The 12,622-nt window shown below is 50.3% G+C and overlaps 1 pseudogene across 1 annotated transcript; it reads right to left on the reverse strand.

The window, feature by feature from the left end:
* Positions 1–9,440: 9,440 nt before the first annotated feature.
* LOC311622191 (ferritin light chain-like) lies at positions 9,441–10,160 on the reverse strand (annotated as a pseudogene). The gene has a single exon. The product of its transcript is annotated as a ferritin light chain-like (transcript).
* Positions 10,161–12,622: the final 2,462 nt, after the last annotated feature.

A 12,622-nucleotide genomic window follows, 5' to 3' on the forward strand; every position in this document is an offset into this window, starting at 1 on the left:
AGCCCAGTGCACACATACGAGCTCCCAAGAGATCTGTCCTGTCCATCCCCCAGGTCACTCAGCATGACCAGTGGCACCTGGCAGGTCACAACATGGAGCCCATTCAGAACAAATAACCATGAACTCTAAGCCAGACCCTCACTCTGGCCCTGATATGAAGTCCAGCTCATCCCCCCTCCGACTGCACACCCTTACCCCCCCTCCAGGAGGAGAACAGCCTCCATCCCCACCCCTGACTGCACGCCCTCACCCCCCCTCCATGTGGAGAACAGCCTCCATCCCCACCCCTGACTGCACGCCCTCACCCCCCCTCCATGTGGAGAACAGCACGAGCAAAGGCCTGAGCTGGGAGCGGCTCGCAGGTCCCAGGACGCGGAGAGCAGACGGGTGCCGGGTGAGAGAGAACACGACAGGGAAGAGCCAGGGTTGTCCTGCCTCCTCCGCCACCCCCATCCCTTCCCCTGACTCCCCAGGGCCCTCAGGAGAAAGCTAGTTCCCATTCTGCAGCCTTCAACCCCCGAGTCCCTGTGCACCCCAACCCTTACTGCTTGCTTTTCCCCAACTTCTGCCTCAGCCACACAACCAGCTTTTTTTTTTTTTAACCCTCATCTGAGGATCTGTTTTTATGGATTTTAGAGAGAGAAGAAGGGAGAAAGAAACGCTGATGTGAGAGAGAAGCGCTGATTGGTACCCGCCCCGATGGGGATTGAACCTGCAACCTTTGACGTAGCAGATGATGCTCCAACCAACTGTGCCTCTGCCTCCCGGCCAGGGCTATGCAGCCTGCTCATAGGGGTAGAAAGTGCTCCTGCCCCCCCCCCCTCCCCTTACCAGGCACAACCCTTCTCAGATTTTCAACTTCAACTCGGGTTTTGCCTCCTCTGGGAAGTTTTCCCTCTCCTCTGCCCCCTCTGGGCTCCCACAGCCCCCTCTGCCTGCGCCCCCCCCCTCCCCTGTCTCCCCCTCCCTCCTTTCACTGATCACCGGGCACGGTAACGCTCAGTCTCCTGCTCTCTCCCTCGAGTGACAGAGACTTGCCACCTCCGGATCCCCAGCGCCCAGAGGCCTCAGCGAGCGGGGGATGAGGGGGGAAGGCAGGAGCAGGCTGGGGCCACGCCCCGGAGTGGCTGCGAGGGGAGTGGGTGCCGAGAGGAGCCACTGGTCTGGGGGACCCCTGTGCCAGGGCCCCTTCCTGGTGGGATGGCGGTGGAGGCACAGCGAGCGCATGGAAGAGGTGCCCAATGCGGGACGGTGGCCAGGAGCACGGGCCGCATCTGCCCCCGGAGCTGCTCGGGCGCCGGGCGGGGGCGGGGTCAGGGCCTGCCCTCCTGGAGCGCGGCCTCCCTCATGGCGGCAGAACGTCCTGCGGGCGGACCTCGGTTCACGGTTCCTTTACAAACCCCACCGATGGGCAGCACTGTTTCCCGTCGCGCGGAGGAGGAGACTGAGGCACAGCAAGGTTAGTGATCTGCAGGCCACACCGCTGGGAGGACCTCCCACTATCACACCTCGAGGCTCCAGGATGGAGGCTTTCTGGTCTGGAGACCTTCCCTCCATCAGGCGCCCTGGGTTCCCCGAAGGGGCTCCTCTGGCAAGGGGTGCCATCCGGTGTCACAGGGAGAAGCAGGGGAGGAGAGTCACCATGCTGGGCCGCCTCTGGGTTAGCGGCCACTTCACACGCAGACGTGGTCTCATCGCACCTGGTCCCCGCCTGGGAGGCAGGTTCTCGGGCAGTAGCTCCACCTCCTCACACGAAGCTCAGAGAGGTCAGGTGACCTGCCATCCATCACACAGGGAGTGAATTGTAGCGGCCTGACCTCAGGATGGGCTCCGGGTCCAAGCTGTCCCCTGCCGCAGCTCCTTTGCTGTCCCCGTCTCTGCACCATCACCTGTCAGATCTGCCCGTTACTGTTGCTGCCAGGATGAGCTAACCTAATCCTCCCTCTCTCCCTCTCCTCCCCCTCCCCCCCACCCCTTTCCCAGCCCTGGGCCATCTCTGGAAGCCAGCCAGCTTCACCTCTGCGGCAGGGCCAGGCCATCCTTGATGAGGAAGAGAGAACGGCTCCGTAGCCCTGTGTCCGGGCAGAGGCAGAGGCTGATGAGAGGGTTGTGGCTTGTTCACGTGGGAAGAAGTGAGTTAGAGCCAGAGGGCTGTCCTCCACTCGGCAATCACAGACCAAACTCCCAAGAAATGACAACGAGGGGTCTAGTCAGAGAAGCAGCCCCACAGAGGGGCAGCCACTCCCTGAACCCCCGGGACCAAGCCTGCGGCAGGGGCGGAGCGGGAGCCGGACCTGGGGCACGCAGAGGCCAGGGGCAGAGCCAGGGAGACTGCCCTTTAGGGTGTGATCCTGGACATTTAAACTCGGGAGAAAAGAAAGACTGAGGGAGGATGAACTATTAAATGAGAGGTTGGGGAGCTGGAAAGCTACATGGAAAAGTGTGAGTTCGATCCTGTGGTGCGGGATGTCCCAGCAGACCCCTCGCTCGCACCCGCCTGTCCCTCCGTGTGCGTGTGGCAGCGGGCTCTCGCTGCCCCCGCTCCTCAGACACGGCCCCTTTACGGCACAGGAATGTGGGGCGGGCACGCTGCCCTGCGCTGCACCGTCAGGAGCGGCTGGCTTGCTGGGTGATGGGCCAGGCTCTGGACACGCAGCTGAGAAACGCGTGGAGCGGAGAGGGCGCTGCGTCCTCGGGGCGAGCGGACACCGTGAGCCAGCGGGGTGGCACAGCCGGGCCCAGATCAGCCCGGGAGCCTGGGCCCCCGGAGTGGAAGCGGGAGTGGTCACCCCAGTGCCTCCTTGGGGAACCTGTGCTTCCAGCCCCCAGCCTGAGACTCTGTGGGTCTAGACACCCCAGCTCCCAGAGCGGGCGGCACGCTTCCTGCAGTGACTTCAGAGCTACACCTGCCACCTGTTTGTTGGCCGCTTTGGTTTCCTGGTGCCAACACAGCAGCAGGAAGGACAGGCCTTGCCACCAGCCTGGGGTGGCACCCCCTGGTGCTCACGGAGCCAGAGCTGCTGCTGCGTAACGGGTACTCGGTGATCCACGGCGACCTCTCCTGACTCCAGGCTGTTCTGTTTTAAGGAGGAAAGTTCCATGACCACGGCCTGAAGGGACTCAACCCTTCAGGGATGAGGAGCAGGGCCCACCCACCAGGCAAGCTGCGAGACAGCAGAGAGAAGCCAGCTGTAAAGGGTGGGGGTGGGCCCTAGATGAGTGAATGGCAGAGGAAGGAGCTGATGGATATCAGTTAAGGCTCTAGAACTCATTCTCCTCTTCTACGTTTACCAGAAAGTATGACCAATCGGAATGCTGCAGGAGCTATAGCTGGATGGAGTGACCTCCTGGGAAAGCAAGTGTTCTGAGCTGCCCCAGATCCCTTTCCAATAGTGACACCCCCTCCCACCCCACCCCTGCCGTCCCCATCCCCGCTGTCCCCACCCTCCTCATGGCAGACCTCGCCCAGTGTCTGAACGGTCTGGATGCTCCAGGTGGAACTAACTTGGTGGGACCATTGGGGCTCTATAACTCTGAGCCGTTGATCAGCTTTTCCTCACTGCCCTGTCCTGCTGGCCTCATTCTCCTTCTTCTAGAACAATTCCCCAGGCACGTGGTCAAGAACTCCCATTTTGGGCTCTGTTTCTCAGGAACCTGATCTAATACCATTTTAAAAATGTGTTAAATGTGAGAGAGATTTCTAAAATTACTAAACAAAAACATAGACAAATACTTTAAAAGGCTGGGCTAAGAGGAAGCCTTCAAAAGAGAGTCACAAAACATACTTACAAAAGTAAAAGGTTAAAGGTTGATAAATTTAAAGGCACTCTCTCTTGTTTTGTTTTGTTTTTTATTTTAAGTGCACACACATATTGCTGTGATTACTGACACACACTCTCTCCAATACAGAATACGAGTGGGTCACGCTTTCACTGACACTGCATGAATGTCTGTTGATTTGAAAACATGTCCACATATTTTTTGACATGCCTCCCTTCGAAAGGAGTGCAATTCTCGTGCCCTTGAACGTGGGCTGGTTTTAGAGACTCAACAGTAACAACCAGAACGTGGCAGAAGCAACGTGTGACTGCTGAGGCTAAGTCAGAAGAAGCGTCTCTCTGGACACTTGTTCTAGGAACTCAGGTCCCGTGTTGTAAGGAAGCCGAGGCCACAGAAGAGGCCATGTGTACGTGTCTGGCCCTCAGCCAACAGCCAGCAGAAATAGCCACACATGTAAGTGAATGAAGCTGATGATCCCCCCAGCTTTCAAGACTTCTAGCTGAGCCAAAACCGTTTTTGGCTCAGTGGATAGAGCATCGGCCTGAGTCGGCCTGCGGACTGAAAGGTCCCAGGTTCGATTCTGGTCAAGGGCATGTAACTTAGTTGCAGGCACATCCCCAGTGGGGGGGTGGGTGGGGGGGTGTGTACAGGAGGCAGCTGGTCGATGTCTCTCTCTCATCATTGTTTCTAGCTCTCTCTCTCTCTCTCCCTTCCTCTCTGTGAAAAATCAATAAAAAAAAATATATATATATATATATATATATATATTTTAGCCGAAACCGGTTTGGCTCAGCGGTAGAGCGTCGGTCTGCGGACTGAAAGGTCCCGGGTTCGATTCCGGTCAAGAGCATGTACCTTGGTTGCGGGCACATCCCCGGTAGGGGGTGTGCAGGAGGCAGCTGGTCGATGTTTCTAGCTCTCTATCTCTCTCCCTTCCTCTCTGTACAAAATCAATAAAATATATTAAAAAAAAAAATATATATATATATATATATATTAAAAGAGAGACTTCTAGCTGAGACCCCAAACATGATGGACCAGAGACAAGTCATCCCTACTGTGGCCTGACCGAATTCCTGACCCACCGAAACCAGAGAGATGATAAATGATTGCTGCCGGTTTAAGCCACTAAATTTAGGAAACACGAGATAACTAAAACAAGGACTGAAATATGTGGCATAGAAATTAAAAGCAATGAAATTGCACAGACCCAGTAGTAATTTGCAGGAAAAATCCAGACAGTTCAAAACACAAAGGAAGCCAGGGCGTGGCTCAGTGGTTGAGCGTCAACCCATGAACCAGGAGGTCACGGTTTGATTCCTGGTCAGGGCACATGCAAGGGTTGTGAGCTCGATCCCCAATAGGGGGTGAGCAGCCGGGACCGGTTTGGCTCAATGGATAGAGCGTCGGCTTGGGGACTGAAGGGTCCCAGGTTCGATTCCGGTCAAGGGCATGTACCTTGGTTGCGGGCATATCCCCAATAGGGGGTGTGCAAGAGGCAGCTGATCGATGACTCTCTCTCATCGATGTTTCTAACTCTGTATCTCTCTCCCTTCCTCTCTGTACAAAATCAATAAAATATATTAAAAAAAAAAAAAAAACCAATAGGGGGTGAGCAGGAAGCAGCTAATCAATGATTCTTTCTCATCATTGATGTTTCTATCTCTTTCTCCCTTTCCCTTCCTCTCTGAAATTAAAAAAAAAAAAAAAGTATGTTTTTTAAAAACACAAAGTAAAACAAAGGGGGTCTGACATTTCATATTCCCTATAATTTCTTGTCTTCAGCATTTCATATGTAGTCAAGCTGATTTTCCTATAAATAGTTTGTTGTCTTAAATATATAAAAATTCACACACAGCAAGTTGCCCTCAAACCTAGTGGTTTAAAATGACATTTATTCACTCCTGCCGGGCAGCTCAGTTGGTTAGAGTGTCGTTTGGATGCACCAAGGTTGTGGCTTTGATCCCCTGTCCGGGCACATGCGAGAAACAACCAATAAATACATAAATAAATGGAACAACAAATCCATCTCTCTCTCTCTCTCTCTCTCTCTCTCTCTCTCTCCCTCTCTCCCCCCCCCCTCCCTCCCTCCCTTCAAAAAAGCACTAGAAAATAAAACAACATATTATTTCCATTGCTATGGGTCAGGAAACTGGGCTGAAGGCTCTCAAAAGGCTGTAGCAGTCAAGGTCAGGGCTGCAGTCTCAAGTGGCTGAAGAATCTGCGTCCAAGTTAACTCATGTGACATTGGCAGGATCTCGTTCCCAGGGGGTGGCTGGTCTGAGGACCTCAGTCCTGCTGGCTGTTCACTGGAGGCTGCTGGGAGTTCCTGGCCACCTGGGCCTCTCACAACATGACCTCAGAGGAGCCATGAGGAGCCAGAGAGCGTGCTAAGAAGGTGGGGGGCACAGTCTTTGGTGGCCGTATCCTGGAAGTGACAGCTCACCCCTTTTGCCTAAGCTGTTCATTATAGGAGTAAGTCACTAGGTCCAGCCTCTGTGGATAGGGCGGGAAAACCAGGGGGCAGGGATCATTCGGAGCCATGTCGGTCGCCGCCCACCTCAGCAACAAATGCAACGTGTGGACCTGGTTTCCATAAACAACGGAAAAAAGACATTTATGAGATAATCCGGGAAATTTGAACATGGACTATGTATTAGATCGTATTAAGGAATTACCATTATTTAGTAAGATGTGACAAAAGTCTCTGGTGGTGTTAAGAAAAAAGATTCCTGATATATTAGAGAGATATGTGAAGAATATTACAAGTAAAATGTTATGATGTCTGGGATTTGCTTTAAAATAATGCAATGGGGATGGGGAAGGGGGTGAATGGGGGATTACATGAAACTGAGTTGTATATATATATATTTTTTTAAATTTAATTTAATTTAATTTATTTTTTAAATCAATCTTTATTGTTCATATCATTACAAAGGTCTGAGTTGTATATTGATAAATATTGACGTGAGTAAGCGTTATGTGGATTAGAACATTGCATTGTTCTACTTTTATGTTTTTAAAATTTTCTATAATAAAGAGTTAAAAATCAAAGTGAATTAAAACTAAAAGCTGTACACTAAAATTGAAATCATATACAAATTCTAATGCTGTTGCATATTGACTGTATTTTAATTGTTAGAGAAAAATTTCAGATGGGGAAAGATAACCATAAATGTGAAAGAGAAAAAAAAAAAAAGAGCAGGGTGGGTGGGGAATGAAGAAAGAGAAGGAAGGAAGGAAGGAAGGAAGGAAGGGAGTCAGCCCTCTATGAGAGGCAGCTGACTCCTGACTCCATCTTAACCAAAGAAAACAGGGAGATTCAGGTCATTCTAGTGAAAGAGCATGTTGGGTAGCAAATCTAAGTCCTTGGGGGCACCTAGTGTCTGAAGGAGTAGCTGGAGTTTAGGGGCTGACCTGGCCCCGAGGATGGAGAAGCTGAGCCCATTTCAGAGAGGGGATGGAGGTGGGAGGCCCAGGGGCAGCTGGTGTTCGGCTCTCCGCTGTGCTTTGGATGTGATGTCGTGCAGGATGCCATAGTCCAGTGGTCGGCAAACTCATTAGTCAACAGAGCCAAATATCAACAGCACAACGACTGAAATTTCTTTTGAGAGCCGAAAACCGACTTCTGAGCATGGCCCACGAAGTTGCAATCCCACTGTACGTGTGCGTCCGCACATGGTATTTTGTGGAAAAGCCACTTAAGGGACCAAAGAGCTGCATGTGGCTCATGAGCCACAGTTTGCCGACTACTGCCATAGTCTTACAGACCCTGCATTCTGGGGAGAATAAATCCCACACCCGCATCTCTAGACAAAGGCCTAGGTTCCCTTCTCATTGTGGATTAAGACAGTTTTACATCATAGACGCCTAGCATGGGGCTTGGCGTACAAGAGGTGCTTACTATTCATTTATTCAATCTAGTGGTAGTGGTCCTCAATCAACCATTTAGGCATATTTGAATTTTCCAAAATTTAAAAAAAAATTTTTTTTATTGATTTCAGAGAGAAAGGGAGAGGGAGAGATAGAAACATCAATGATGAGAAAGAATCATTGATCAGCTGCCTCCATCCCTGGGCTAGGGCCTCTTGCGAATTTTTAAATAAAAATAAATTCTGGTTTTAAAATCTTAAAAAGACACCGAAACCGGTTTGGCTCAATGGATAGAGCGTTGGCTTGGGGACTGAAGGGTCCCGGGTTCGATTCTGGTCAAGGGCATGTACCTTGGTTGCGGGCATATCCCCAGTAGGGGGTGTGCAAGAGGCAGCTAATCGATGACTCTCTCTTATCGATGTTTCTAACTCTCTATCTCTCTCCCTTCCTCTCTGTACAAAATCAATATATATATAAAAGAGCCCTAACTGGCTTGGCTCAGTAGATAGAGCATTGGCCTGTAGACTGAAAGGTCCCAGGTTTGATTCCGGTCAAGGGCATATACCTTAGTTGTGGGCATATCCTCAGTAGGGGGTGTGCAGGAGGCAACTGATCAATGTTTCTCTCTCATTGATGTTTCTAACTCTATCCTTCTCCTTTCCTCTCTGTAAGAAATCAATAACACACACACACACACACACACACACACACACACATATTACAAAGAAAAAGCTTTTTTAAAAACATGGAGTATGAATTATTATCTATGGACTAGAGGCCTGGGGCACAAAATTCATGCATGGGTACGGTCCCTAGGCCGGCCCACCCACCTCTGCACCCACCTCGGTTCACCATCAGGGCATCAGAGCCTGCCTGCCAGCGGGAGGGACAGGAAGATGGTCAGTGTGCCTCAGAGCAACTGGTCGAGCTGTCATTCTGGTGGTTCAGCTGTTTGGTTGATTTGCATATTACTCTTTTATATACACTGAGTGCCCAGATTATTATGACCACCCGTCTTCAGTACTTCATTGGGCCACCTTTTGCCTTCAATACGGCGGCGATTCTCCTTGGCATTGACTCCACGAGATGTTGAAAGGTGATGCGAGGAATCTGACACCACGCCTGAGGAATAGCACTGTCGGGTCTGTGAGATCTGATGGTTGTGGAACCAGCTGCCTGATGGCTCTTTTAACTTTGTCCCACAAATGCTCACTTGGGTTGAGATCTGGTGATTGTGGGGGCCACCTAAGCAAGGTAGAGTCTCCTTCATGTTCTTGAAACCACTCCTGCACAATACGAGCACCATGGCATGGCGCGTTGTCTTATTGGAAGAAGCCATCTCCATTGGGACACACCATCAGCATGATAGGATGAACTTGATCAGCAATGATACTTAGGTATGTTGTGCTATTCAGACATTGTTCTACACAAATTAAAGGGCCCAAATTATGCCAGGAAAACATGCCCCAAACCATAACACTGCCCCCACCAGCTTCAAGTACAATCCTTGAAGCTGGTGGGGGTGCATGCTTTCATGCTGTTCTGCAAAATGTGGGGTGCATGCTTTCATGCTGTTCTGCAAAATTCTCACTCTGCCATCTGCATGATGCAACTGGAAACGTGATTCTTCGGACCATATGACTTTTTTCCAATGTTTGACTGTCCAATCTGTGTTCCTGTGCGAATTGGAGACGTTTTATCTTGGTAACTGCAGACAGCACCGGTGTTTGAACAGGCTTTTGGCTTCCGTATCCCATACGATGCAGTGTACGGCTAATGTGCCTACAAACGTCAGGTGGTCATAATAATCTGGCCACTCAGTGTATAGAGATCACATGTTTTTGTTTTGGGTGGTGTTTTTTGTTTGTTTGTTTGTTTTGCTGCAAAAAGCTTTATTGTTTCCTTTGGTCCGAGGCATGGGAGAGGACTTCAGGGTGCTTCAAAGACTGCCCAGGAGTTTCAGGGAGAAGCCCGGGTAAAAGCCAGACACGAGGGGAAGGCAGAGGGCTCCTGGTCGTGCTTCAGGGTGAGTCTTTCGAAGAGATCCTCGCCCAGCCCAGCCTGGGGGCCGGCAGCCAGCGGAGGTGAGTCAGGTGTTGCCCATCTTCTTGATGAGTTTCACCTCCTCACCCAGGAAGTGGTCCTGCAGGAAGTCACGGAGCTGAGGGTCTGTGTGGCAGAACCCAGGGCCTGCAGGTCCACAGGGCTGGGGTCAGGCTCCTCTCCAAGGCCAGAGCGGCACCCATGGCATCTGAGTTTTGCCCACTCATCTTGGAAGGCTTCAGCACGTCCTGGAAGAGAATTCGGCCACTACGCTGGTTTGGCAACTTTAATAGACGCTTAGCGCCCTCACGCTTCTTCTCCGCCAGCTCACAGAAGTGGCCCACGCCCTCAAGAGCCACATCGTCACGTTCAGAATAGAAGCCCAGAGAGAGGTAGGTGTGGGCGGCCCGCAGGTGCAGGCTGGCCAGGAGGGTGGAATAATTCTGAGGAATTTGGGAGCTCATGGTTGTTCAGCGATGAGAATTAACGTAGAAAAAACCCCGGTGTGATGGCTGGTCCCAGAGGTGCTTCTGACGGTGGTGACTGTGTAAGACGCAGGAGAGGGGTCAGAGGCTGGAAGAAGGGGCGTTCCCTGGTATATTTCATCCAAACACTGTTGAAGCAAGAGACAGATCTGGGACCGCCGAGGGCACTGCCCACATGTTTTGTTTTTAAAAAAATCTTTGTTGTTGAATGTATTACAACCCTATTCCGTTTAACTCAGTGGATAGAGCGTCTGGACCCCAGACTGAAGGGTTCTGGGTTTGATTCCGGTCAAGGGAATATATCTTGGTTACAGGTTCGATGCTGGCCCTGGTTGGGGCACATGCAGGAGGCAACCAATAGATGTGTCTCTCTCACATCAATGTTTCTCTGTCTCTCCCCCTCCCTCCCACTCTCTCTAAAAATCAGTGGAAAATATCCTGTGGTGAGGATTCACACACACACACACACACACACACACACACACACACACTATTACAGGTGTCTCTCTTTGCCCCCATTGACTCCTTCTAGCCAGCACCTGTCCTTAATCACATTTTAAAAGTCAATATGGCTAGTTGACTTCCTTCCACAATAGCTACTACCAATTCATTCCCAGCATTCCTCTCACTCTCTTCCTCTATATCCAGATTTGGTTATGTTACCATTTTTAGCTTACTAATAGTTATAGCATGCATTTACACTTACAGTGTATTCTATCTACAAACCTTATTTCCTTAATTATTTAGATTGATATTTAAATATTTTCGATGATAACCAACAATTTTTCTTTTCTTGTCTTTTTTTCCCATCACCATTTTCCTCCTATTACCCTCTTCCACCTCCATCCTCCCCCTCCCCGAAATCACCACACTGCTGTTTGTATTCATAAGTTCTCTCCCCCCCTTTTTTTCCTCAAATCAACAAAATTTTTTGAGTCATCTAGGTTAGCTAGATCTATATCTTCAAACTAGAGGCATGGTGCATGGATTTGTGCACTGGTGGGGTCCCTCAGGCTGGCCTGCAGAGATCAGGCTGAAACCAGTTCTCCAACATCCCCGAAAGGGTCCCGGTTTGCGAGAGGCCTGAACCCTCTGAGATTCATCCCCTTCCATCTGAGATTCATCAGTCCGTTCCATGTTTCGATGCCTGTGGTTTCTGCTCCTGCCTTGAGAGTGGTCAGTGCGCATCATAGCTACCAGTCGGCCAGTCGCTTAGGCTTTTATATATAGATAGATATAATTTTAAAGAAAGGATCATGCCCTTTCCATTCTACCTAGAGGAGTCCATTCTGTTTTATCTGTAGTTCCTACAGTAATATAATGAAGAAAAAAATTAGCCCGTTATTTTTATTACTATTTATTGATATTACCTACCCCATTAGGCTCAGTGGATAAAGCATCCACCTGAGGACCAGGTTTGATTCTGGTCAAGGGCACATGCCAGGATTACTGGCTCAATCCTCAGTAGGGGACTTGCAGGAGGGAAGCTGATGGATGAATCTCTCTCATTATTGATGTCTCTCTTTCCCTTCCTCTCTAAAACCAATAAAAATATATTTAAAAAAAGTTTTAAGGCCTATCTGGTTTGGCTCAGTAGATAGAGCATTGACTTGCGGACTGAAGGGTCCTGGATTTGATTCCAGTCAAGGGCACATGCCCAGGGTTGCAGGCTCCATCCCCAGCAGGGGATGTTCAGGAGGCTGCTGATCAATGATTCTATCTCATCATTGATGTTTCTCTCTTTCTCTTCCTCTCTGAAATTAATAAAAAGTATATTTAAAACATTTTTTAAGTTTTACTTATGGCAAAATATCCTATCTAATAAAAAGGGAATATGCTAATTCACACTCACACTGTCACAAAGATGGTGGCGCCCACAGCCAATAAGGAGGGGATATGCTAATTGCTGACCCACCCTCAAATATGGCTGCACCCACAGCCAATAAGGAGGGAATATGCTAATTGACTGCCTTGCCCTCAAAGATGGAAGCACCCACAGCCACAAGATGGCAGTGCCCAGTTCCCTTAGCCCCCCCAGCTGCCCAGGGCCCGCCTGAGACACAGGTAACCAGGACCCGCCGCGGCTTGCGCTGCTGGCAGTGGCAACAGCAGAGGTGTGATGGGGGCATTGCCTTCCCCAGTCACCTCCTAGCCCTGAGGGCTCCCTGACTGTGAAAGGGGACAAGCATGGCTGAGGGACGCCCCCTCCAGTGCAAGAATTTTCATACACCGGGCCTCTAGTATATATAAACCTAATATGCAAAGTATCCCCTCGACAGTTTGACTGACTGGGAGTTCAATCACTCGCTATGATGTGTGCTAACCACCAGGGGGTGGCGTGGAATGAAGGCAGGCCCTGGCCAGCACTGGGCCTCTAGTTTATATATAATTCCCATCTTAAAAGGGGAAACTTAAGTTGGTCCGAAGGTTGTGGGTTATTG

The sequence above is a fragment of the Pipistrellus hanaki genome (genome assembly GCF_964339955.1).
Source record: "Pipistrellus hanaki genome assembly, chromosome: 4".
Lineage (NCBI taxonomy): Eukaryota > Metazoa > Chordata > Mammalia > Chiroptera > Vespertilionidae > Pipistrellus > Pipistrellus hanaki.